Source organism: Colobus angolensis, unplaced genomic scaffold (assembly GCF_000951035.1).
Source record: "Colobus angolensis palliatus isolate OR3802 unplaced genomic scaffold, Cang.pa_1.0 Scaffold5, whole genome shotgun sequence".
Lineage (NCBI taxonomy): Eukaryota > Metazoa > Chordata > Mammalia > Primates > Cercopithecidae > Colobus > Colobus angolensis.
In genome coordinates, this window is record NW_012118487.1 from 2,041,814 (window position 1) to 2,050,317 (window position 8,504).

Here is an 8,504-nt window from a genome sequence, read left to right on the forward strand (position 1 = left end):
CAGCCAGTGTGTTTTCTTGCAGATGGCTTTCCTGTAGAGAGAAGACCTTCCCTTTTTTTTTTTTTTTTTTTTTTTTGAGACCGAGTCTTGCTCTGTCGCCCAGGCTAGAGTGCAGTGGTGCAGTCTTGACTCACTGCAACCTCTGCCTCCTGAGCTCAAGAGATTCTCCTGCCTCAACTTCCCGAGTAGTTGGGATTACAGGCATCCACCACCACACCGGGCTAATTTTTGTATTTTTTTTTTTTTTAGTGGAGACGGCGTTTCACCATGTTGGCCAGGCTGATCTAGAACTCCTGATCTCGTGATCCACCCACCTGGGCCTCCCAAACTGCTGGGATTCCAGGCGTGAGCCACCGCACCCGGCCTGACCTTCACTTTAACCACACCACTCAAAACCTAAAATATTCGTTTCCTCCCAATGTCATCAGAAAACTGCAAAAGAAATAGGACAGAAGTGCTCATTTTCCTCCACTCTAAAATGTGTCTCCGTCTCTTCTTGAAGAGAACTCTGAGCCTATTATCCTAGAATATGAACAGTATTTTCCATATAATTTAAAGACGGACCCTATAAAGTAGTTAGTCATTAGTTATTTCCCTCATTTTTCATCTCTACCTAAAGGATTTTTAAAAAAAGAAAACTCAACACCACAAACATGACTATATATGGACCCCAGTCCTCTCTTGACTTAACTGACATGTCTAGTACAGAACACACACATTTTATTTGTTAGGAGACAGCCACGGGTCCCAGCGGCGAACAGGTGGGAAAGCTCAGGAAGAAGGCCAAGGCATCTGTGGCAGATTAAACGCTAGCATTAGTGCTCTACTCCAGACCTTGGGAGTGACTCAACCAAGGCCAGGCACTCAGCCGTCCAAACCATTCAGCCGTCCAAACCAAGAACTGCCTGCACTGCTCCCCAGGGCCTCTGTGCACTCCATTCCTCTTTGAAATGTTTTTATAGTGATGATAAACTGACTCAAAAAAAAAAAAAAAAAAGCCCTGAAACGCACAGTCTCTGTTACTGATGAATGGGTTCAGATGTGTTTTTATTACAAATACGCATCCTGGCGCTTCAGATTGCTCTCCGGTGCCATGAAAAACATGTGCAGGTGCATCCAGAGAGAATCTGAGGCCAGCTAACTCTAGCAAGCAAAATATCATTGACCGAAGACCAGGTCTTTCCGGTCTCCCGAGGCACATCTAAGCAGGGATTTCTAGGATCCAGACAACAACATTATCAGGCTGTGATGAGGGAAATGGACTCCAAATTTCAGATGAGTCTCCCACAGCATTTTGTGACTTCACCTTTAGTCCCCAGGGAGAATGAAACTTCAGTCTGAATAGAGCTGCCGGCTTTTCAGGAGCTTAAACCATTGCACAAATATTGAATAGAGGTTGTGAGAGAGGCTCCAGGGTCAGCAAACCTTAGCAAATGTGCATTCTTAAGAGGCAACATGAAGCAGTAAAATAATTGGGAAGCAAGGAAAAATGCAGAGTCAGGTCTGAGTCCTGCTTTGCCATTCTCCAAGAACCCTTTATCTTCTCCCTGTCTCTATCCTGGGATGATCATGTGTGTTTTGCAAGATTCTCTTAAGAATGAGAAGTAACTAACATCTCAAATGCCTGACACTTCACAGCGGCTCTTCTCATCAAATTCGCTTTCACAGAATCAGAACCAGATGATCAGCCCACAAGGAAAGAAGTGGCAAGAAGCAACGTGCCCTTATTCAGCTTGAAATCCAACTGGAAGGCAATCCAGTAAGGATGGAAATGCCGGAGGCAAGCTGCTCAAATGGGAAGATGTGAAAATTCCCCCACCCTGGCTCGTTCTCTCTCTCTCTCTCTCTCTCTCTCTCTCACACACACACACACACACACACACTCATGTGCACCCTCTCTCTCTCTCACACACAAAATTCCCCCACCCTGGCTCGTTCTCTCTCTCTCTCTCTCTCTCTCTCTCTCTCACACACACACACACACACACTCATGTGCACCCTCTTCACAATGCAGCAAAGACACTAGTACTGAAATGGCAGCCACACAGCAACAGAAGCTGATGCCCAAAGGAGGCCCCAATTTGCTGCTCACCCACAATGTCTCAGTTCATGTTTCCAGCATACTAATGATTCTCTCAATTGTTATTAGTTAATTCAGAACAAACAGTGGGAAAACTCAGTGACGTTTCAGAGGGGAATACCAAATGAACTCGAGCTGAACCATCACATCAGCCCAAGGAGTGTGACGACGTGGGAATCAAACAATATAGGCTCCTGCCAGCCCCAAGGGCGGAGATACAAAGCGTGGAATTCAGTGTGGCTAACTCCCCAGGAGAGATTTCACAAGGGCCAGGTCCTCTAAAACATGAAAATCACATGGGCTCTTCCCAAAACGGAAGTCCTGCACAATGTGTGGAAGGTTTGGGAGCACTGGCTGGCTGCCTGCCTGGCCCTGGGATAAGTTGATCTGCACAGCCAGACCAGCAAGTATATGCAAATACACCAATAGCAAGGTGAAACTGAGGGAGAAGAAACTGCAAACACTGCACATAATGGCAATTGGCCAGAAGGTGCTTCGTGGTAGGACTATTGTTGAAGGAGAATATAGAAGGAAGAGTCAGCTTCCCTCGTCCAACAAATCTCAGGACCAAACGTGTTTCTCCCTGTCAGGAATCACTGGCCATCTCTTCAGTGCTCCGTACTGGGATGGCAGTTGTGGTCGATTCCAAAGAAATGCAGCCCCTGCCCTGGAGAAGCCTAGTGTCTGGTTGGGAATACAGAAAATTAGCCCTTGTGGAAAAGGCATGTTGCAAGGGTGTGCACCTCCCAAACCCACATCCATGCCTTGTTCCTTTGTTAGCCCAGCACCTCGCATTGCTAAGTGACTGGCTACACTGGAGGATGGCCAAGTTCAGACTTTCATGTTATGTTACCCAGATGTAAGAACTAAGCAAGGAGAAAGTCTGATATAGCTACAGATGGTCAATCTTCCCAGGAAATGGGGAAAGAGGGTGAGCTGTGATAGACAAAAGAGAACATTCCAGAAAGGAGGAGCAGCACATAAAAAGACACAGTATAAGAAAGTCTAATCCTATGTGTTGACTATTTCTTAATGTGTGGTCCACAGACCACCCACAGTGGATTTTGGCCTCAGCAACTGAATTCAAATCTCCTGAGCGTGGAGCCCAGGAATTTGCATTTCTAATAACCACCAATGGTATTTTAATGCACAAAAAAATTTAGCTGGCTAAGGGAACCCAAGATGTAAACAGATATATACTCTTCCCTTAAAGATAGGAAGAAAGAAAAGGGGGTAGGGAAGGAAAAGGAGGAAGGAAAGAAGAAAGAAAAAGAAAGTTTTAAAATGTTAAAGTATAGAAAACTTGGGAAGAGGAGCCAGAACCCCCGGCCCGCCTTTGCAATGACTGTTGAGTTACATAGAGACAAATCTGAAGAGCGTCCACGGCACGTATTTATGGATGATGAAAGGCCCTCCCAGCCCTTCATTAGCAGATTTTTGCTCTATCCCAGGGCAGTGAAGCGCTAGTGCAGGTTCCCGACCCGAAGAGTGACAGCATCTCCATCTGGCATAAGCCTGAGAGATAGAAGCACAGGAAAGATTGTTGGCAGGGAAGCAGTCTCAGAACACATGCCGTCATCAAGAGGTGAAGTCCCCGAGGGCCCTAAGCAGGCGGGGAGATTTTCAATGAACTACAGAACTAGATCATCTGTTATTGTACGGCTAACACACCTCAATTTACAGAACTCCACCCATTCTCAGAAGAAAAGGGGTGTGTCATCCTGGAGACCTACACTTCCACCGCTCATCAATGCCTGGCCCTCGCTCCATCCCTATCCCCTCTCTGTTTTCTCAGCATCTTCTCTGACTTCAGCATACCCTCGCATCCTAATTTTTTAAAAGTCATTTCTCTTGACCTGCACTGCCTCAGCTGACCATCCTGGGTCGCTCCTTCCCTTTTATGAACAAATTCTCTGGAAAGGTTTTCTGTATTCTTGTCTCCACCCATTATCTTCAGACCACAGCAGGCTGCCTCTGTCCTCTGTTCTTCTGTTGACACTGCCCTAAGACTCCAGTAGCTTGAGAATGAGCAAATCTAACAAGCACCTATCATTACAACTTTACCTGCACCCCTCTGTGATATCTGCCTTCACTCTGAATTTTTCTCCTCACCTGTCTTCCATGCTATCACTTTCATGGTTTCTTTAAATGTTTTGTAAGAGAAAAATCGTCTTCTCTGGTCCCCTTATTTTCCTGCCTTTTAAATGCTGCTGTTCCTCAAGGTTCAATCATTGAATGTCTGTCTTCTCCCCTTGCATAGCTAATCTCCTTGGGTGATTTCATCTGGTATCTGTTACTACTGCCATGTAACAAATGAACCTCAAATGTAGAAGCTGAAAACAACCATTTTATTATGTCCGCAGATGCTACGGTTCAGCAAATCAGAAAGGGCACAGTGAGGATGACTCCTCTCTACCCCACAATGTCTGGAGCCTGAGCTGAGAGGACTCAGAGGCTGAGAGGGATGTAAGGGCTGGATGGAGACTGTGTCATGAACTGAATGTTTGCGTCCCCACCAAAACTCATATATTGAAACCCTAAACCCTAATGTGATGGTATCAGGCAGTGGAGCCTTTGGGATGTAATTAGGTTTTGATAAGGTCATGAAGGTGAAACCCCCATGATGAGATCTGTGTCCTTATAAGAAGAAGAAGGGACTAAATAGAGCTTTCTCTCAAGAACACAGCAAGAAGGTGGCCATCTGCAAATGAGGGAGAGGGGCCTCAGCCAGCACTGAATCTACCTGCACCTTGATCTTGGACCTCTAAGGCTCCAGAACTTTGAGAAATGAAAGCTTTTTGTTTAAGCCATCCAAACTATGGTGTTTTGCCATAGCGGCCTGAACTGGCTAAGACACACTGGAAAGAGGAATCTTTTCTCACATGTCTGATGCCTAATCTGGGGTTACCAATAATAGTACCAATATGTGACCTCCTCATGCAGCCTGGGCTTCCCCATAGCATGGCACCTCGGAGCTCTTACATGGCAACCAGGCATCAGACACGAGTGTTACAATCAGCAAAGCAGCAGCTGCATCACTTTTTCTGACCTAGCTTCAGAAGTCTCACCTCATTTCATTAGTAATATAAGAGTCACACATCTATGCAAGTTCAAGGAGAGAAGACATATCCTGCACTTCTTGAAGAATGTCAAAGGATTTGCAACCAGTTTTTTAAAAATGTCTAACCTAGCCTGGGCACGGTGGCTCACGCCTGTAATCCCAACACTTTGGGAGACTGAGGCGGGCGGATCATGAGGTCAGGAGATCGAGATCATCCTGGCTAACATAGTGAAACCCTGTCTCTACTAAAAATACAAAAAATTAGCTGGGCATGGTGACAGGCACCTGTAGTCCCAGCTACTTGGGAGGCTGAGGCAGGAGAATGGCATGAACCCGGGAGGTGGAGCTTGCAGTGAGCTGAGATCACACCACTGCACTTCAGCCGGGGCAACAGAGTGAGACTCCGTCTCAAAAAAAAAAAGTCTAACCTATAGCCACAAATTCTACTATAATTCCAAAATCTTAATCTCAAGTCCAGATCTCTAGATTTATATCTCCAATTGCTTATAATAATAGTCAATGATTACATGCATAAAGCATGTGCCAGGCACACTTCAGGTATCTTGTTATTAACTCAGGTAAACTGCAGTAACTCTAGGAGGCAAATACTATCATTATCACCATTTTAACAAAGATGGTAAATAACTTGCCTTAAGATCACACAGCAAATACAATGGATCTAGAATATCCAGACTCTCGGTCTGACTCCAAATCTTCGTCTTTTAACCAGTACACTATAGGGCACAGGTGTTCTACAGGCATCAAAATCAGCACAGCCAAAATGGTGCTCTAACCCACCACTCCCTAATTAAAACAAAAATAGCTTGTTGTATTTCTAACACATTTTCTCCTTGTTCATAATTCCACCATTCATGTAAAACCAACAGGTAAGTCTGGGAGCCATCCAAATCTCCTAACCACTCCCTAATTCCCCATGTGAGATTTGTCCTCAGACTGTGCCAATTAACCTCTATGTGATTCCCATATCTGCCCACGCTGCTCCATCTTCCACTGGATTGTTGCAGTAATTGTTCATGGGACGCCCTGCGTTATCTCCTTCAATTGCGATTCAGCCTCCCACCTCCCAGAATGATGCTTGTAAATGCAAATTTGATTAGTATTCACATTGCTTACAATTCTTCAAAGGCTCCCAATAGTCAATACCTTATTGTAACATAAGAAATCCTCTCTACTGATATGGCCCTGACTACTGTGATCCTTGTCTCCTGTTTCTATCCAATGGGCTAGGCTCTATCCATACCGTATTACTTGCCATTTCCTAATGGGCCATCAGTTTCTTCCCTCCCTGTGACTGCACATTCTATACAGTTCTTCTACTTTGAATGTCCTCCCTCCTGTGTCCCTCTCAATTCCAGCCACTTGCAAAACTCTCTTACCCTTCAAGGTCCAACTCTGACATCCCTTCCTCTGGAACCTTGACACACACCCCAAGGAGAGTTGATCACTTCATTCTTATTAACACTGTCCCCATTTCCTTTAGAAAGGGAAAAAGAAAAAAAAACAAATGAGGCTGGGCGTGGTGACTCACACCTGTAATTCCAGCACATTGGGAGGCCAAGGCAGGCGGATCACGAGGTCGGCAGATTGAGACCATCCTGGCTAACACGGTGAAACCCCATCTCTATTAAAAATATAAAAAAAATTTGCTACGCCGGGCGTGGTGACTCACACCTGTAATTCCAGCACATTGGGAGGCCAAGGCAGGCGGATCACGAGGTCGGCAGATTGAGACCATCCTGGCTAACACGGTGAAACCCCATCTCTACTTAAAATACAAAAAATTCGCTGGGCATGGTGACAGGCGCCTGTAGTCCCAGCTACTGGGGAGGCTGAGGCAGGGGAACAGCATGAACCCAGGGGGCGGAGCTTGCAGTAAGCTGAGATAGCGCCACTGCACTCCAGCCTGGGCGACAGAGCGAGACTCCATCTCAAAACAAAACAAAACAAAAAAAACAAATGAAAGAGTCATGCAAAAAGAACCTCTTCTTAGAACAGTACCCAAACCCAAAGCAGGATTTTCTAGGACCATTTAGGATGGGGCCAGTGCTTCTTCCTTAGAATACTCCCTCCCAGTTATTCTCACCTCTACCTTAACAGTCACTTCTGAGCACTTTCCTGCTGGTCTCAGTGAAGAGCAGGATGTAGGAAAACTGCCCATCTCATGTCCCTGCTTTCCATGCTGTCTGCAAAGCCTGAGGAACTCATCAAGCCTGGGTGACAGATTAAGACTCTGTCTCGAAAAAAAAAAAAAAACTCATCAGATATTATATGGATATTGTATAGATATTAGCTACATCTAAATGATGCCAAAATGACCAGTGAAAAGGCAAAGAAAAAAATCAGCTGTTTACAGAAGCCAGCTCGTGAAGTAAGGTAAAAACAATTACTACAATTACACAACACCAAATGACTTGTCTGATTTTTTTTTCTGAATGGACCTCTGTGTGTGTGCATGTGTATGTTTGTATCACGCAGACAGAGCCAGCAACTGACAGAAGAAATGTGCCCTGTGATACAGCCTCAGCCCACATAGGCAAAGTCAGCAGGAAGACAGAACATTCAGCTGCTGGATGGTCCGGCATAGATGGGGCACTGGGAAATGTCTGGAACTAGAAAATGCTTATCCCTGGGGACTTTTACATAATCCACCACCGCGGACAAAGTAATGCCCATCATACCTTTGTGATTTACATTTGCCCAGGCTGGTTCACTTTGCTTACTGCTTTCTGCATCTCCTTTCTCTTTTCTCCATCAGTCTTAAAACTGCTTCCAAAGAGACTGCCCTTTTAAAAGTCTGCTGCAACTCTGTCCTCCTGGACCAATACGACCCTATCATATGGGGCATTAAGTCCACAAGACCCTTGTTCTTGAGTTTTTAAAGCATTTCTTATTTCTCTTCCCTCATCCTTCCCTCTCCCTTTGGGAATCACAACATCCTAACACCTAACACCAGAACTACCACAGGACTCCGCCAGACTCTCCTGCACTTTGGGAGGCCGAGGTGGGAAGACTGTTTGAGCCCAGGAGTTCAAGACTAGTCCGGGCAACAAAGTGGAGACCCGGTCTCTACGAAAACTAAATAAATAAAATAAAAATTTAAAAGGACGTTAAGTAATTTGCCCAAAGCGGCAGAGGTAGCAAGTAAATATTAATGCACTCGAAATTGCTAAATAACGAATTGTATTGATGATGCTCGTTTTAATCGAAAGCATGGAGGCTGTGGTCTGACTGCTTTCGCTTCCAACAAAGTGTACTGCTGCGCTCCAAGCAGAAGATAAACAGGGAGACAGGTGTGACTTCAAGAGAGCGACGGACGCTGTAACCCGAAGCCCCCGCGCCCGC